Genomic DNA, 19,786 nt, shown 5'->3' with positions numbered 1-19,786 from the left:
TGAGATAGAGTTTGAATCCTCAGCTCCAAAATAGATGCTGGGTAGATGTTGCAGCTTGCTCTCAATGCTGGCATGCAGAAGGCAGGGACAGGGAATTCTCAGAGCAAGAAAGCTTGTTAGCCAGACAGGCAAGCTCTGGGTTCAAGGGAGGGACCCTGCCTCAGCATACAAGGTAGAGAGGGATCAAGGAAAATTATCCAACTGTTGTGGGAATTCGGTCTGACATGTCAATGGTGTTGGGGTGACTAAGCCCTATGGGCGTGGTCTTCTCTGGGTACATGACCGCATAAGAGCTAAGGAGCCAGGGTCATGAGCCCTCCCTTGGACCGGGATGATGTGGGACTGGCAGAGCTTGGAGTTCCTTTGGCCCTTTGGGAAAGAGATTATGGTACAGCGGCAGAGATCTGGTTGCCTGGATTCCTCCTTCTGTCTTGTAATAACTGTGCATGGATTTGATTTAATAAAAGGTAAAACAGGCCCCAGATTTCTTGCTTTGTCCAACAACCTCTAGCCAGCCCTGCCCACCCCCCACAAAGGTACACAATGCACTCCCCGTCTTGCAAAAGACTAGAGAAGCCTGAGAAGTAGTCTTCAGACTTCTTGAGGGCATCCAAACTTTCTTGCATACAAGCAAGTTCAATTCTCAGAAGCCAGATGCTGGGGGAACTGTAATTATAAGTATGTGTTGAAAGACGAAAATTGAAGCTGTTCTTTGAGCTGTATATATAGAATAATACAAGTGACCCCCAAAAGAATAAATGTTGCTGCAAAATACTTTTTTTTTAATTGGATAGGGAGGGTTTAATTCTGTAACCTAGGCTGGCTTGGAACTCACTTTGTAGTCAAGTCTGGTTTCCAACTTGTATAATCCTCCTGGCTCAGCCTCTAGAGTGCTAGGATTATAGGCTTGAGCCACCATACCTGGCTGCAAAGTACATCTTTAAAATAAAGGCTTTTGCTTTTCCATGCTAGAGCCAGAGCCCAGGGCATCACAGTGGTAAGTGAGTGCCCTACCACTGATTGGCACACTCCCACAGCGAGGTTTTGTTATCTTAATTTTTTTTACTTTAAGCCAGAGATTCTTGTGGGATCCAAAAATAAAAGATAAATATTTATACTGGTAATATTAACTAATTGTAAGATTCAGGACAGCAATTGTAGGACTGGAAAGTCATTATCACCGTGTCTACAATACAGAAGTCATTCCCACTTCAGTTAGCAACATTGTATTCTTTTTTAATTCGAAACTTTTTGAAATTTAAAATAGTTTCCATTCCTTTCTGCTATGGTACTTTCTACTCCCATGGGCTGAAAAAAATCATTGTGTTGTGGAATTAGAAAGAAACATAATCACACAAATATGAGCCACGGAGAAAACTGTCCATTTCTCAAAATAGCCAGAGTTAGCTTTGTTAGCAGACTCATCCCTGGGATCTTCACTAGCTTTGGGGAGAGTGTGTTGACTATGGAACACAGTTTGGAGACTCTAATTTGGTTGGTTAGTAGCAGTCATAGCATAATCACACCTAAAATTTACCAGACATTTGTATGCGCTGACACACATTTGATGTCTTCAGAATAACTGTCCACTCCGGAAACTAGTATCGTCGTCTTAACAGATGGGGAAACAGAGGCACATAGTGGGATGTATCCTGACCAAGGCCCAGGGTCTAAGAGCAGGATTTCAGGTCAGGTCTGCTTCAGTAAAAAATAATAATGATAATAAAAAAAGAAAAACAACATCCCACATCTTTAACATGTGCCTGGCATTTCCTGGCAGCACAAAGCCTTCCCAAGTAGTAACACCTTCACCACTGTGCCTGCTAACAATGGTCCAGATGATGAACAATTAGGGTACTGAGTTCGGCTGACATCCAACCCTGCTCTGTTCCTGGCCCGTGAATGAGGACGATCCCTTTCTTCCCCATGGGAAAGAGAATGGCAGAATTGCCTCTGAGGTTTGTCTGTCACATTGTAGGATCAGCTCATTCTGGAGACAGAGCAATCCCAGTCCAAACGGGGTAGGGCGGGGGAGGGCAGAAGAGGTGGGGTGGTACCGGCCCACAGAGATGGAAGCATTGGATTCCTGGCAAGTCACTGGTGGAATTCAGGTGCTTAGGTCCGAAAAAGACTCAGAATCGTCACTTCATCCTCTATTTCTCCTTTGCACCCCTGCCTTGGAGCTAAGGATCGGATCTGGGGCCTGGTTCAGGCTAGGCAAGGGCTGGACCACTGAGCTCCGCCCACAGCTTTCCTTTTAATTTCTGTTTGTTTTTATATTTTCCAGGCTGGTTTCAAACTCGGTATATGGCTGAGCTAGTCCTTGAATTCCTGATCCTCCTGCTTCCACCTCCTGTGTGCTGGGATCCCAGAGATACAGCACGCTGTCTGGCATGCTGCCTCGCCTTGTTTGGGGTGGATGGTAAGGATAGGGAGAATGCTATTGCTAGGGTTCTCAGCAGTTTATCTTTCCCACTTAATTATGCAAGGATATAACCATATCAGAATAAAAACCTGAAGCTCCTGAGCCTCATGTAGTCCAGGGCTGGGGACTAGGTCTCTTGGGTCATGCTTTGGTCTCTGATATCAGGATGTTATGGAGTCACAGATCTGGGTTTAAATCATGACTGCTTTCGTCTTGAGAAATTGCTTGATGTCTCTCAACTTTTCAATCCGCAAGATGGCATACAAAATGTTGCCTTTGTGGGATTGGAGAGATGTCTCAGTGGCTAAGAGCATGTGTTGTTCTTGCAGAGGACCTGGGTTCGATTCCCAAGACCCATACGGTGGCTCACAGCCTTCCGTAATTTCAGTTCTAGGGAATCCAGCGGCCTCTCTGATCTCCTCAGACACCAAGTACTCATGTGGCACACAGATATACACTCAGGCAAAACACTCATGCATAAAATAAAATAAATAAATCTAAAAACGTGCCCTCTTGGGTTGTCAGGATTCATTAAAATCATTTACTTAAAGCCCGCAGCCTTGTGCCTGGCACATGGAAGGCATATAGTAAATGCCCCGAAAATTTATTTCGATTGTGACCTCTTCCTCTCCAGATCCCTTGTAGAATGCTTTGAAATTTTAGCCCTGCAATTAGCTGTTTTATGGTCCAGGTCAGATAAATCTAGTCTTCTTTCTTGAAGCTTCTGTACTGATGTGTGATGTGTGGAGGCTGTTTTCTGGTGGATGCTCAGACCCCCCCCCCACGTAGATTTAGGTCTGGCATAGAGAATCTATCAAAACCCAAACTGCTTCTACTCTGTATAACATCATTAGGCACAGGGATTATCTTCTATGGAGATAAGGTAATATTTAAAAAAAAATTTTTTTGAGGGGTTGGAGATATGGCTTAGCTGGTAAACTGTCTGCTCTGTGAACTCTAGAACCTGAGTTTGAATGCATAGTACCCAGGTGAAAGGTCGCCATGGGGGTGCAGATCTGTAATCCCAGCACTGGAAAGACAGATGCAGGAGGAGGAGGATTCCTGGGGTTTGATTGACAACTGATCTAGCTGAATTGGTGAGCATCTGATGCCAACACGCACACACACACACACACACACACACACACACTCCCCCCCCCCCATTTTCCTTGTAAAAACCAGTTTCTGTCATAGGGTCAAGTGCTCTAGCATACCTTACCTTCGCACCGTCCTCTTGGGGGCTGGACTGGGAGGCAGTCAGCCCTGGATCCTGACAAAGTCTGGATCTGAAACGCTCGGGCAACCCCTGCAGTCTACCCGGTGGTCCTCAAGTTCTACTTTCAACTGGTTTTCTGGTTTCTCTTTAGATTAGGCTTGACCTGCTCTGTGTATGATCAGGACTGGAGTCAGAAGGGTCCTTGTGTGCCCAAGAGGAACTTTCACCAAAGACTCTGCCATGTGTGAGTGTCTGGTTCGTCAATGACCTGAGCTCTTTGCCTGGGACGTGACTCAGTAGCTTAGCCATACCAAGTAACTAAAAGCATCCACATACACTTGGAATATGGACGCAAGGATTGTGGAGACTCACCGCAGTTCAGGAGGGTCACATGTGCTCTTTGCTATACTCAGTATCTGGCCTGTAGACTGAGAATGCTAAATATTTGTTAAGTGAATGAACGGGACAAACTGTGAGGCTAGAGCGTAAAGCTACCTTGCGAAGTTTGAATTATTCTGCAAGGAAGTACATACAGAGGGACTTTTGCTCCAAGGGCATCTTTAGGACTAGATAGTCTTCTGCTTCTCTTCCACGTCTGGACCCAGTGCTGCTTGTCCACTGAGGTCTCATTTTTAACTATGTGATTTTCATGTCTTTTCCATCTCTCCTGCTGGCAACCTTCGCTCTCCATCTCCACGTCTAGTGTGATGGCTGATGTGCCCTTGAGGAGCTTCTGGGTGCTCCTGCCAGGCCTTCCCATTACTCCTTTGGACTGAGAGACAGGTCATCCTAACTCTGGTAAGGTGTTTAGTGTTGCTTCTGTAGAAAAGGCCATGGCAGGTGGACCCAGTGATGCCTGAGACAGCTCCCGGGCTCACAGAACTAGTGACATCATGTGGGGAAGATTCTGTCTGGCTCTGCACCAACTTCACGAGAGCTATTGTGTATGATGCCCTAGGATGAGAAGCTCAGTTAGTTTTCTCAAGACCAACCAAGCCCTCCTTCTCTTCCTATGTCAAGTTTGGAAAAGTATCTTCCAATCCCTGGCTGTGGATGGACCACTGATGGTTGGACTTTGGTGATCCAGAAGTGAACCGGAGTTGAGGAGAGATTGGACTTGGAAGCAACCCATATTAAAGGCAGCATGGGTCAACCTGCCTGGGGTTTTGTGTTGGTCTCTCCCACTCTCGTCCTTGTACAATAGGCACGTTGTACAAAACTTGGAGACGGCAGAGAAGTGCAAAGAAGTTATTGAGCCCATGTTTGTTGGATGCTCTGCCCTGACTTTCAACTTTGTAATGTGAACTTGCCCTGGTTAAAATGCTTGAGAATTCCTTTGGAAGCTTCTCGAGAATGTTCAGTACAGAGTCTTTGTGGGTGCTGTCTCTGGTGTCTGAAAGCAACGAAACTCAGAACTTTGGGAGAGATTGGTCTTGCTTGGTGCCACTGCAGGCTCCCCTGAGCAGCTTCAGCTCACCCTTGCCTTTTCATCCTTCCGGGACTGCTTGACAGATGGGACCTGCTAAGTGCAAAGTTAATTTCCGCCAGGCTGTCTAATCCCTTGTTTGTGGGCAACTGGAACCTTCGAGTTCATATGCCTAGAAGACATTAAAAAAGGTCTTTGCCAAAAACATCCAGGTTTCCATTCTTCAAGGAAAGATGCTGTCTCTGGCCAAGAACTCCAAGGCTTAGGGCATGGGAGACTGGTTCTTACTCTTCAGGAGTGGGTTTGCTTTGATTGCCACAGGTCACCCCCACCCCCACCATTCCTGCCTGTAGAACTGGTCATGGTTTTATTTACTTTTCCTTGGCCCAGTTTGGGTCAACAGGATTTCTATCCTGCTCAGAACAGCCTCACACTTGTGTGAAGTAAGACAAACCCCGGCCCTGGACAGCTGTAATCAATCCTTGTCTGGGGACACAGTGGGGATTTTCAGCCGGAGATGGTCTAAAAGCCCCAGGTTTACTGTGGCGCATGGCAGTTTCACATGGGGCAAATGGTTTCTTTGCTTTTGCCTCTTAGTGCCTCTGTGGGCCTTTTGGTGTGCTCATGTGGATATATACACATGTTCATATGCACACAGGTGCTCCTGCATTGGGTGATCTGAAGCTGGGCTCCAGTACCCCAGGGTTTTAAGAGGACTGTGGGGATTTCAAGAGAAGGAAGCGAGATTTACACGTGTGCCCCCCGGCCGAAAGCCCTGATAAAGCTAGCAGAGCCTGGGATTTCCTCTTCTGCTCCCTTCCTTCTACTCTTGCCCAGGGCTCCGGGCTGGAAGTGAGAGGATTTCTTTAAGTGCTGTGGATAGAGCATAACCCCCTGGTTATCCTCTTTCCCAGTGAAAATACTCTACCGTGCAGTGGATATGAAGAGGAACCTCTCTGTGTGCCCCATGATTACGCCTTTGTAAAATGCGTGCCAGCGACGACCCTGTGACACCGGATGCATACCAGCTTCTCCATTCAGTCATGGTAGAACCATGAAACCATTCCCAGGGGTTGAAAAAGTGTGATCCCCCCGCCCCGTCCCATATTCTGTCACCATTCTTTTTAGGCTTTATGCAGGTCTTTTATTGTGGTGGGCTAGAGTGAGGCCAATTGAGACCCCTGTGTCAGTGAGAAGAGTGAGCAGTAGAGAGGGGCCTGTTGTTCAGTTTGTGAGCAGACACGTATCTTCTCAGGTCAGAAAGGGGACAGCAGCGATACCAAGGGTGCCAAGTGGTGGACTTGAGAAGGCCGAGGCAGGATGGGAGAGGAGTATATGTCAGGGTAAGTGGCCCAGTTGACAGGACGCTGTCTGGAGGTTGCTGTGTTAGGGCTGGCAGTAGGAAGACCATGGGGTGGGGACCCACCTGGCAGGGCCCAGTGAAGAAGGGACCAGTAGTGTCTGTGACTTCTGTGAGTGTCATGAGGGTTCACTAAATATGCTCTCTTTTCACCTCATGTGGGGACCATATTGCAACTTCAAAGAGCTTGCTTCCAAGGGCACAGATCCCCAAAGGACAGGAAGACAAACTTCCATTGCTATTGTTTTGGATGTCCCAAAGAATCTTCCCTGAGTGTTCCGATTGTGTGTATGTGTGTATGCATATGCGTGTGTGTGCTCACACATGCGCACGTGGCCACGTGTTCATAGAATGGCTATTCCTATGCTTCAGTTCATGGACAGGCCCTTTATTTGAGAGACTGTTAACTCCTAACTCTTGCAGCCCTCCCCTTCCCTCTCTGGAGCAACCCTCGCTAGCTACCTTTCAGCTGCATGGTGAGTTACTGGGGCATTCTCTTTCCTAGTCATCCCGGAAGCATAACAACTATTCCCCATGCAGTCATTTCGGAGAGCTTATCTCTGCATTGAAAACGGCTCCGACTTTGTGGATGGCTTTCCTACACAGGGCTCTGGCAAGTTCTTCCTACTTTCAAGGCTGCCCCTCTGAATCTCATAGCTTGCTAAGTAGACCTGGACTCCCTTGGCAACTATTCTTCCTGCTGGTATTTTTATCTCTTCAACTTGTGGTTACAACAGAGTGCTATACTGACATTTATTCCAAATTGCAAAGATTTCAAGACTCTCAGTTGTTCAAACAGTCCTTTTGTTCCTTACTTTGAGGTGATTTAGACACTTCCACGAATGGGTCACACCTTTCCCCTTTGCCCAACGGACACTTATTGCTGGCTGCACCATCATAAGAATGTGTAGGTTATATGCCGGGGGGAACTACTTACCAGCCGCTGCTAAAGCTGTTGATTCAGGTGCCAGAGCGGCCTAGACTTCATGCCGAGGTGGGGACAGGCCTCTACATCATTTCTGTGTCTCTTTGTCACGTAGGCTGAGACAGCTCTGTGGGTGCTCAGAGTCTCTCAATGGGTCTTTAATCTTTTCAACACCCCTTTAGGCTTCCATACCTCCCATTTTGCTCAGAATCTATTCCCATGTAATAGTGTCTATTCCTCATGTAACCAATACTGTTTGTTTCTGAATTCTCCAAGCTGCAGGGCTCAGTCCCTGCTCAGAACCGAGCTGGATTGGGATCAGCTCTGGTCGTCGTCATTGGTCCTGACTAAACCCGCCGTCTCCCAGGTGTGAAACACATGTTACGTACCGCTGGGAGTAAACACAATGGTGGTAGGCTAGAGCATGGCACGACAGGGACAAGCGGCGCTGCCCGGCGTTGCCAGCAGTCTGGATGCCCAGTAGCATGGTAGGTATTTCTTACTAATGCTCCAGGGAGTCTTGGAACACATCACTGGGCAGCGCTTGCTGCAGTTCTCAGGATAAACTTGAAAGCAGCCCTAGCCATGGTTGAATAAGCTGTTCCTGGAGAGATAGAGCCAATTTAGCAAGCCTTTATTGCCAAGTGTGTGTCATGGGGATCAAGGGCAGGGCACTTAGAACAAAGCAGGCCCTCAGGAACACCTTCACTGTCCTCTTGGTCTCCCCACAATCTCTTGGATGACCCCAAGTACTCGGCCGCCCTATGGCTCCCTGCTCATGCTATCAATTTAATCCTAACTTTCTCCTAGTGCTAGCGGTCTGATGGGATTAGAAAACCTGGGTCCTGGGTTCTGTCCTCTGTTTATTTGATTTGAAACATGAGTTTTTATTTGTGCTGTTGGAAGAGTGAGTGACGAGGAAGGGGTGGGCACATGGCTTTTTGCAGCTCTTGTTTCTTGAGTTCTGTTGGCTGGTATTTAGTGACTGGGCCTTTTAACTAGGTAGTTAGTGACTGGGGATGGTGATCAGGAAACAAAACAAATGCTTTGCTTCTTTGTCGAAAAGGTTTGATGCCCTTTTGGTGCACAGAGACTGAAACCCGAAGGGAGTTGAGGCTGTGAGACTCTTTTCACCCAGTAAAAGGCAGGCTGATAGCATTCCATCGTTCCCTTCCTGGCCTCATGGAAGCCCCACAGGGAATGATGGAACGTTGCCTAGGAGACAAAAGACCCTTCCTCTGTAGAAAGCTGCTCAGTTTCTAGAGCTCTTAGGATGACTGGTGGCTTCAGACTTCTCCTGGTGCATTGCTTGCTTTTTAGCCTGAGACAACCAGCTCCGAGGGAGAAGGCGGCACATTAGGCTTCAAAAGTCAGACTTGCTGTGGCGAGTCTGAGGCTCTTGGAGGTTGCCCGTGGCTTCAGGTTTGACCCTTCATAAGCCCAAGCACACTCCATTCTTTTCATTTCTCCCTCTGCCGTGATCAACCTCCTTGTTATTTCTTCCCGGCCCTGCTGGATATTTCTAGAACTCCGATCTAATCTGGTCCTTTACTTCCCTTCCATGACTGGCAGTTGTTTAAAGGTGAAATAAAAAGAAGCAGTTTTGGGTTTTTAGAGCCCTGTAAAATGAATGCCATGCTCAACATGGCCCTAGAGTCTTACTTCTTCCCCACAAGGTCATTTCTGAACTGTAGCTTGAAATCAACTTGCTCTACCCTTGTTCCCATTACTTCAGGTTTTTTGACAATGCTGTCTACTTGTAGAACCCCTTCATGACCCAGGTTTCAACCTCCTTCCTAAGAAATCCTCCCAGATCTTCTCAGTTTGAATTCATCTCTCACTGGGGACTCTCTAGAACCCAGGCAGCTGCTTTGTCCCCAGAACTCAGTGCAGCCATGGGATGTCACAGACACCTAGCAATTCTTCCCTGACCAGATACCTTCTTTTCCCTTCTCCGCTTCCCTCTCCCCCTCTCTTCTCTGGAAGAGTTAGCTGGGGTCTTGGATCTTTGGCATCCCATTTTTACACATCGTGTTGTTTTGTCTGCTTGGGACCGGTCTCTGCCTCCTGGATGCTGGTTTCAAAATTACTGTTCCCATGGAGTTGGCTGCACCCATGTCAGCCTTTGCAAGTAGATTATCAGCTTTTGGGCCCAAAGCCTGCATTCTTGTTTATTTTCATAATCCCCAGTGTACGTAGTGTGATGCCTTGTGATTAAAGGATGTGGATGGAGATGGCTAGAAGCTTCTCTGAGTGCCGGTGGTGGGGGCTCTGAGGAGCCTTTCAAAGCCAACGTTCTTAGGAACTATTTTTATTTAGTTTTGTGTTTTATGTTTTTCTTCTTTTTGTTTATTGACATGTAAGTTACCTGCAGTGCAATCGTTGTTTTTAGGCATGTCCTTCTGTGAATTTTAATAAATCCATAGCTGTATAGCAACCACCACCATCCAAGAGAGAGAGAACATTTCCACCCTCCTTCTTTTCCAGGTCCTGGCAATCACTGATCCGATTTCTGTCTGTTTAGTTTGGCCTTTTCCAGAACATCGTAGAAATAGAGTCATTTGCTCTGTTGATTTTGATTCTGTATTCTTTCACTTAGAATAACAATTCATTGGAAATCTGACTACCTAGGTCCTGGCTCACATTACATGTCTACTGCTTTTGTGGCTGGCATGGGGTATGGCTTGTGGGGTACAGATGTGGTAGTATAAGTTGCAACATGGTATCCTTCCTAGCTGCTTGCTCAAATCTGCTGAGCCCCACATTGTCCTCCCTAGTGTCCCCTGGTGAAAGTGTCTTCTTTCTGGCTTTGGCTCCGGATGGTCACAGCGGAGTAGGGAAGCTAGCTGGGTGGGTGAAGCGACCATTAAATTCTTCCCTTGGGGAGGGGGTGGTGGTGGGGTGACAAAGGTCAGGCTTCTCCTGGCTAAAACAACAGAAGTGGTTCCAGCTGCCCCACAGCTGGAGGTGTGTGTGTGTGTGTGTGATGTGTCTGCTTTCCCTCAGCAGTGTGAAAAGCCCTTTAATGGGGGTGTGCTGTTGTCAGGTTGGTGATGGAGGTACGCGGAGGAAGAGCAGAGCAGCAGGCTGCCAGACCTCCCCTTCCCTTTGACCTCTCTTATCGCCATTCCTCCATCTCCAGCGGCCCTACTCTGAAGCTGCTGGCCAGGGCTCTCCTTTGCACCTGTGTAAATGCAGTGGCCATGGGGTCAGGGAAGGGTGAGCGAGAGCTTGCTGAAGTGGGGGTGTGAGTTTTACCAGGGATGACGGATTTGATGGTGGGTAGGTGAGTGATGCTTTAATGGGAGGCTGCTCTTTGTCTCAGTGATGCGGCCCCAGAGGAAGAAGCCAAGGCCTGCCGATACAGATGGAAGAGCAAGGGGCGAGAGGCAACTGGTCCTTTGGCTGGAGGAGAGGAGATGGCAGCTAGACCCCACTTTGAGCATTTTGTACAATGTGTTTTGGTCCCATTTCGTCCTCTCTCAGCTTACAGACCTCAACTCCCAGGCCCATACCATCCCCACTTTTCTACCCACCCAACTTCGTGTTCTCATTTTCCAGAAAAGCCCAGTAGTCCAGTTTGTGCTGCGTATACACTCCTGGATGTGTGGTTTTTCACTGGAGTGTGCCCACCTACCATGGACTACACTCTTAAAAACCAAACCAAACCAAACCAAACCAAACCAAACCAAACCAAACCAAACTGACTCTCCTCTCCCAGTAGCTATTAATTACTAATAACTCCTCAACTCGAGGTGTAACTACGCCCAACCCATTTCTCCATGGCTGGGGTTGGGTCTGGCTTGAGTTTGCACAAATCTTGTACATACCGTCACTACTGTTGGGAGTTTCTATGTATCACTGCCTAATCGGGTCTAGAAAAGTTTCTTTGTCGTCGTCATCCACTGCTTCTGGCTTTTGCCTTCTTTCTATCCCCTCTTCTGCAACGATTTTGCAGCCTTGGGAGAAGAGAGTGTGATTTAGATGCCCCACTTTGGGTTGAGCTTCTCTGCAGGTTCACTAGCCTCTGTGTTAACCACCATCTACTGCCAATAGAAGCGTCTCTGATGAGGGTTGAGAAATGCATTAGTCTATGGGTACAGTGCCTGTGTCATTAGGCGTTAGCTTGATACTATGTACATTTAGTGGGGTAATAGCAGTAGGTTCCTTTCTAGGGCCTATGACCCATCTACGTTCTGTTTCTTGGCCTGATAATGCTGTCAGGCATGGCTCTCATTGTGTGCAGCAGGACTTAAATACAGTTTGAAAGTGTTTGTCTCTCCCGTAATCCTCATGCCACCGTTGCACCCGTGGGCACGTCTTACTGTGCCGGTCATTATTGTCGTTTTGCAGGGTCCCTAGTTGGATAAGACTGATGATTAGTCTTGTCCCCTGGGAGCATGCCTAGGGCCTTTCCACACTATGAAACCTAGCCAGTAGTGGCGAGTGCCAGTTTGATTTCTCCATGTTCTCTGACTCAAGCATGTAATCTCTTCCGCACTAGAATCTTGCTGTCAAGTTCTGGAGGAAAGGCAACAACAATGGCCTGTGATATTTGGGGGTCTATGGGACCTTACTTGTCAATAGCTCTAAAAGAGCCTACTCATTCCCAGAATGGGTTGTTTTCTTTGTTAGCCTGTATTGGCTAGTAGGGGCATTGTTGCCTTTTATAGGGTGACTTCATTTTAGTGCTCTTTCTATGTATCTCTCTCTATGTATCTCTGTATGATACATACATACATATCACACATTTATGTATACATATATATGTATGTATCTCTATGGATATGTGTATGTGTATATGTATATCTATGTTTCTATAGTATGTTTCTCTGACTTAGTGTTTGCCCTTTTGTCCCAGGCATTCACTCCAAGAGGACCATTTTCCTTTTTGATAGCAAATTTGCCACCAAAAAATGCTAAAATCTTGAGATGACCTTTGAGGAAAACACTCTTCTTTTAAGGAAGCCCCTTTCCCTTCTAAAGCCCCGCCCTCCTCTCTCTGCCAATCAAGGGTTCAGCACGGCTCTTGCCCCTTGGCTGGCCTCTGCTACTCCTACACTGAGCACTGAGGGTGCCAAAGGTGTGAAGTGAGAGGGTCTGGCCGCTAACCCCAGACCTCGGGGACTGTATTACTGAACTGTATTAGTTCTCTCGTGCGTGCTCTCCTCCCCATTCATCCGCTCAGTGATGCTACTGTAAGGCCTGTTTGGGTAAGCGTCCTGCTGGATAGAGGGTGACCAGTGGCGTGATACCCAGTTCGTAGGTTCTACTTGTGGGGAGATTTCAACCTGGTGTACAAGAAAAGTGCAATTAAATGGGTCATTTAATCATAGGCCCCTGTGAAGAGGAGAGGGCAATATGGAGGCTTGCACCCAGGCAGTGGTATTTGTCCTGGGCCAAGAGGAGGACGTGGGAGACTATGAGGCAGAGACATGTTTCAGGGAGGGTGCTCAGCACGTGCAGGGTCCTGAGGCAGGAAGGGGCGATCCAGCTGTCCTATAACTGTGATGGGCTCCTCATTTATCCAGCAGGCACATGGTAGGGTTGGTCACCTTCCCTTCCTCCCAGGAAGGTAAAGTGAGCCCTTGCGGACATAGATAATTCCCTGTTATTGTCTGCATCTGTGGAAAAGTGAGTTCAGCGCATCAAAACCCTGACTTAAAAAGGAGTCTCTTTCACCATCTGGCCCTTGTTCTCCACCAAATGCATGTGTCCAGCAGCTGTCAGAGAAGCCAGCATGCTAATGATGCTGGCTGCGCAACTGTCGGCTTCCCACCCTGACATAGACTCATCGCCGGCGCAATAGCCAGGGCTAGCTCAGGTTCCAGCCCAACTTGAGGGTGAGATGTCTCCTGTCCAGGATGGCACAGAGACTTCTCTCAGGTCTCTCTAAGGAGAGTGAAGCCATGCTCACGGAGCCTGAATCTCATGACCGTCTAGTGACTCCTGCTTTGGGACAGGCACACTGTCTCAGCCACAATGGCACACACCTTTCAGTGACTTGGGAGTTTTCTTTTTTCTTAAATTTTTGCCGCCGGGGGTGGGGAGAACATTGTTTTGGTATGGACTTCCTTCTCTGGTAGATGTTCTGTAAAAGAAAGGAAAGAGCTGTTTGTACATTTGAAAGCTTTAAACTTTAGGTTAGAGAAGAAGCATCTCTTTTTACAATAAGTGATGGAAAGGGAGCAGCTCCTACCTTCTTCCTCCTCCTCCTCCTCCTCCTCCTCCTCCTCCTCTTCCTCCTCTCCTTGTCCTCTTCCTCCTTCTCCTCTTCGTTCTTTCCTCTTCCTTTTCTTCCTATTGTAGAGAGTGTTTATTTGAGGTTTATTGTTCCAGAGGATTAGAGTTCATGACCACTGGGATGGGGAGCATGGTGGCAGGCAGGCATGGCACTGGAGCAGTAGCTGAGAGCTCACATCTGATCCACAAACACTAGATAGAGATAGATAGATAGATGATAGATAAATAGATGATAGATAGATGATAGATAGGTAGGTAGGTAGATAGATAGATGATAGCTAAGAGCTTACATCTGATCCACAAACACGAGATAGAGAGATAGATACATAGATAGATAAATAGATAGATAGATGATAGATAGGTAGATAGATAGATAGATAGATAGATAGATAGAAAGGCATGTGGGATGGCACAAGCCTTTTGAAATCTCAAAGCCCTCTCTCAGTGACACACCTCCTCCAGCAAGGCCACACATGAAAGGATCTTCTTATCTATGACATTTTAGGTTGAAGTTTGATATTTATCTCTTTAGTCTTCAGACACATATTGAGCAATTGCTTTGGGTTAGACATTGTGTTATTCCTTACATATACACAGAGAAATAAGGCTCAGCCTTTTATAGATATGTAAGCTGATAAATGTTAATGCAGTATTGAGGATTTTTGATAGGTAATGATCACAGTGCAGTAAGATCTCCAAGGATGCTAATGCTCAAAATATGAAAGTGTTTGCTATTTAAAATTTTATTTCATTAAAGTCTATTTATTGATATAGGTGGGAGGGGGCATGCCTAAGGAGGCCAGAGAACAACCCGTGGAGTCCTTCTCTTCTCCCATCACGTGGGTTCCAGAGACTGACAGGTTGTTATGCAGGGCAGTAAGTACCTGCCTAGCTCTCTTACGATTCTGTTTGATGCTTAGATAATAACTTCAGGGGCAGTGTGGAACTGGAACTTAATGGGAAGGGAAGGCCGGGGTCCGAGTCAAACAGGTGAGCGGTAAAGGACTAAATGAGTCACGATGGATATGAGAGTCCTAGCCAGCCCTCGGCTATTCCAGACATCCCAGATAAGGTCAGCAAGGGGGGGAAGCACAGTGCATGGTCCAGCATCAGCCGAGCTCCTGGTCAAACGCAATCAAGCTCACTACCTCTGCTTCTACTCTGTGGAGCAGAAGAACCTCCCAGCTGAGCCCTGCCAGCCTGCAGAGTTATGAGCAAGAAATTGTCCAAAGCTATTAAACGCAGGGGTAGTTTGCTTTGTAACAATGGATAAAAAGGAAATGAAAAGGAGCTGTGCTATATGTGAATTCATGGTGGGGGGAGCCTCAAATTAGTTTGGGTTTAGTTTGTGATATTTGAGTGTGCTATTACAAGGAGAGATGCCACTCCTATTCCGTAATGCCGGCTTCATTCTCCCAAACCCACTGACTGGATTGTTTAGTATGGCTACCTCTTTAACAATAAAAAAATCTCTGTTATCAGATAAACACCTGTTTAAAAACCTAGCTGGGGTGTGAGGCTGGAGAGAGCTCAGTGGTTAAGAACGCTTTCTGCTTTTCCCAGAACCACACACCCAGACACACACACACACGCACGCACGTGCGTACACAACACAACGATGATAAAATAATAAAATTGCAGGTGGACGTTAAGTCTAGGGAACGGTTTGCGTTAGAAAGCATTGGACATCTCCTCCCAGACCGAACCTTAGGCTGGCTCTGTTGTTCAGTACGTTGTCATGAAGGCTTGGCAGCCAGTCAAGTCTGACACAGCTTGCGGTGTTGGGGTGGTCTCTTCAGGCAGAAGCTGTGGCTGAGGTCTTTGACTCTGCTCTGCTGGAGACCAAAGGCAGGGACCAGCGGCTGTGCATTTCAGATGGAAGGGATGATGGGTGCAGCCTTGGATTTTTTGTCTGCCCTCATTCCTCCCCACGACAGAGGAAATCTCTGGTGAGCAGCTTTTCTAACAGGAAGGGTGGCTTGTTTATGTGGATGTCAAGTGTCGGTCCCCCTTTGCAAGTGTGAGCCCCATACAAAATGTTTGGAATTATCCAGTCCCCAGGGAGAGCGGGGGAGGGACAGTTTCAGCTGCACAATTGTCCTGCCCCCCTTTGTTGGCTTCTATATTATGCAATCATATTTAACAACATTATTAGTTTGCTTTTCTTGTCTCTTGGTTAGGAAAGAGTTGGGTTTTTTTTTCTTAATTAGAAATGTAGTTTTCATCCTTAAGGGAAATGACTAAGTGTTTGGATCATTGGGGGAAAATAATTGACCCTGCTGCCATCACCAAAAAAATCTTGCCAATCAATGACAGTTGCTTCAATTCTCCTGAGTGTGTACTGTGAGCACTAACCATAAACATGGTTTGATTCACTGATTCCAGCCTGTACCTGCAGGATGGGAGTAAAGCTACCCTCATGACTTTGTTTGGACGATGACAGACAAGTTACTGCCCATTTTCAGAATGCAGGAATTATTGTCAAGATCTTTCTTTGCTTTAGTTCAGTGAGTCTTAGCCTGACTCTAGGGAAAACTCACTTGAGATTGAATATGGTCCTGCACACCTAGGAGGCTGAGGCAGGGAGAATGCAAGGCCAAGGTCAGACTGGGTGATGATAATGAGACCCTGTTTCAGAAAACACAAGCAAAAACTCAGTTCGGGACTATTCACCTCCTCCTAATTTATTTATCCATGGCTGGACTATTGCCTATGGTAGCTACAATCCACGCATAGTCATCTGGAGTTAAACACAACTACGTGTTTGGTCCCTTAGTTGCATTTGCTATGTATCGTGTGCTTTTTGTGGCCATTGTATTAGATTAGGCATGGACACAGAGTATTTGATAATCAAGAAAAATTCATTGGAACCTTTGTAGCACTGCAAGCTTCTAGGATCATACCTCCTCTTAGCTTCACGGCTCACGTGTTGTGTGGTAATTGCCTGCCTGGCGTCTTATTCTAGAGCGGAAGCTCACCACGAGGAGGGGCTGTGTTGAGTGTGTTGCTTCCTCCACTAGTGTCCCTCCTCACCCCGACTTCCTGGCTACAGACTCAATGGGCCGATGGGAGGAGCACCTCGTTCTGAGTATTGGAGGATGAAGGGTGCTCTCTTCTGTGAGGGCAGAGGTTCCCTGTTAAAGCCTCATTTTATAGAGCTCAGCCTGTGTTTTGAAAGCAGTCACAAATACACACAGTTCCCAAAACACACAAAAACGAGGGTCTACAGTTGATTGAAGATGGTCTTTAGCCACTGCCCTATGCTGTCCCTGAAGATTTTATAGCACCCCCGGGGCCAGTAAATTTGAGACAGGAATCTTGTGGGAGCCCTACTGACACCGAGACCACCTCCGTGGACCGGGAAGGTGGGGCTCAGAGGTTCTGTAACCTGTCTGTCTGCACACAGAGTGCTCCCCTTGTTGTCAGGCTGGTCTCTGGCACAGCTGCCCTGAGTCTCTTTTGGCTCAGAACAAGCCATTTCCAACTTGAATTTATGACCTGCAGTTCAATGCCACGGTGACGCCTGTAGCTGTCTTCTGTGAGCGGCAGAGCAGACAAGGGAACCTCTGCTAGTTTAAAAAGACACATTGTCTCTTCCTCGGTGGGTTCTCTTAAAAGGAAAACCACACTGTTTAAATATCAAAGATGAGCGAAAGCTAACATATGATTTAGGTGCTGTTAGCTAATTTGATCCTCACAGTAACACAAGGCAGATATGTTAGTATCTTCATTGTTGGCAGATGAGAAAACATTGTCGCGGGGCCAGAAAACACAGGCAACTCCCCCAAGACTCAACAGTGTCTGTGTGGGTGCTGGAATCTATGCCCATGGTCTGTCTCCATGCTCCCAACTGCCAGGGTACACTACACTCACACTACAGACCAACACAGCAGGCCAGAATACCCTCCTTTTTGCAAAAATCCGGCTCCAAGTCAACAACTAAGAGCCTCACATGCGATCATTCTGCCCTCAAGAGCCTCTGTTCTGAGGTGACATCAAGACAAAGAGCTCTGGGCCACCTCTGTCTGCTGCATTGTCATGAGGAGGTCAGAGGAAAAGACATGGCTAGAGGAAGTCAGGGCTCAGAGCCTGGTGTTTGGAATCTGGGAGAGGAGGCTAGGCCCAGTGCTATACAACTCAGTTCTGAGGTAATTCCACGTGTGAAGCACCTCTCATAGCTACACTGGTTCCACAAAGAGTCAAGCAGTCCAGCCTTGCGCTTAGATACTTGGATGTGTTTACCAGCAAAACAGATTAAATTCTTCTTGTCTTGAAGCTCCAAGTTGGGGATCCCATTGTCTATCAAGTCACACAAAGTCATCTCAGACCATACAGGAAGCAGGAGTTGTGAGAGATTGTGATGGGGGCTCTCCTTGTCTGGGAGCATCGAAGAAGCCTCTGAAAAAAGAAGGTGGAGCCCAAAGGCAGAGCAGGGTGAGGGCAGCTAGATGGAGGAGGGGCACCTCTGAAAACGGAGCTGGCTAGATGATCAGAGAGGCTTTGTAAGCAGTGGTAAGCAGGGGGCACACAGATGCCAGCACTGAGGCCAGGGAGGGGCCTGGGGTCGTATACTGTCAACCTGGAGCATCCCTGGTCTGTCCCAGGGGCAGCTGGACACCTCAAGGGTTTTAAGCAGGGATCTAGGGCGAGGATGGTAGGCAGAGGCCACGGCTCCCTCCATCCCCATTCAGGCACATGCAGTGTGGCAACCAAAGGCTTCTGAGATACCAAACCACATTGTCCCTCCTCACCACTGTCTTCCTACGTTGAGAGTCACACCCTCATACAGGGTCCTGGTGGGACTCTGTAGCTGGGATGTGTTCTGTGGACCAATGGACACCCTGGGGGTCATCAGATGTATGTGGCGGGCAGTTGTTGCTAGCATTTGCTTTTTGTGGTTCTGTGAAAGTGTCTTCAGGCTCTTATTTGCTTGCATCACACAGTGGGACTACAGTACATCACACAGTGGGACTACAGTACATCACACAGTGGGACTACAGTACATCGAGACAGACCTGTGCCCACACCTCCTACCATCTCTGCACCTGGTACAGTTGTTCAGTCAACACCAACAGTACCCATTACCCACGTGTGCTCATGACCTTGCCTTCAAGTTCTACTGAGAGAGCTTGTAGCAGCAGCAGGGGTTCTCAACCTGAGGGCCATGACCCCTTTGGGGGCTGCATATCAGATATCCCATAGATCAGATATTTACATTATGATTCATAACAGTAGCAAAATTACAGTTATGGAGTAGCAAAGAAATAACTTTATAGTTGGGTATCACCAGACATGAGGAACTGTATTAAAGGGTCACAGCATCAGGAAGGTTGAGAACCATGGGACTACAGTGTCGGCCCAGGGCTCTGCTGTGGGTCCCATTCCAGGTCCAGCTGGTCTCATCAGGGGCCACTGGGTGGAAAAGTTCATAGCTTGTACTCGAGCAATCACAGCTGTTAACAGTGGTACATGGACAACCATCTCTGGTTTGATAAGTCTGGAAGATTCACTGTCAAATGTGCTTCTCAGTCTTGTTACTAATCGCTGTGCGGCACAACCACAGAGTGTACCAGCTCCAAACAGTGGATTTGCAGGGCCAATTCCAGACTGTTTCAGGACTGGGCTCAGCTGGGTGATCCTTCTAATTTTCATCTCTGACAGCTGCAGTCAGTTGACAGCTGGATCTCGCTCATCCCGAGGTCTATCCACGCACACTTCCTGTGCCTGGGCTATTTTTTTTTCTTCCTGTGCTTTGCACATGTGTCGATCATAGAGGGAATTCTGCAAGAACCTAGCTCTATGACTTTAGTGGCCTCTCCAAACTGGTCAGATAAGTAGCTGAGAGCAGTTCAGCTTTAGATTGGATCCTACAGCTCAGTAGGACTAGCGGTGAGCACTTTGTAGTTACTTTTAGGTCACTGTAGAACTTGGGGAGTTGCTGCACATGGGGTTTATTGACGGTGACTGAGAATCCTGATCCTAAAGATTTCTGCTTCACTCACTGTTTCCTAGGCTGACTATTATCATGGCCAGTCTTGAAATCAGGAAGTACTTTTCTGCCAGAAATTCACTCAACTTATATGTACTCCCCTGGAGAGCAATGACAGATGATAGATTTTGGGTTCAATGGTATTTAATACATAAAGTTTTCTGCACAGAAATTGGAGACTGAGATCTGCTTTTAAGGAAAA

General features: G+C 47.3%; 1 protein-coding gene across 2 annotated transcripts in view; it reads left to right on the top strand.

The window, feature by feature from the left end:
• The window catches only part of Smoc1 (SPARC related modular calcium binding 1), a 159,402-nt gene that overhangs the window by 60,041 nt on the left and 79,575 nt on the right, over nucleotides 1-19,786 (top strand). The gene's annotated exons all lie outside the window — the stretch shown is intronic.

This window comes from Microtus pennsylvanicus, chromosome 14, assembly GCF_037038515.1.
Source record: "Microtus pennsylvanicus isolate mMicPen1 chromosome 14, mMicPen1.hap1, whole genome shotgun sequence".
In the NCBI taxonomy this organism is placed as follows: domain Eukaryota; kingdom Metazoa; phylum Chordata; class Mammalia; order Rodentia; family Cricetidae; genus Microtus; species Microtus pennsylvanicus.
This window is presented reverse-complemented; position numbering and strand designations above follow the sequence as displayed.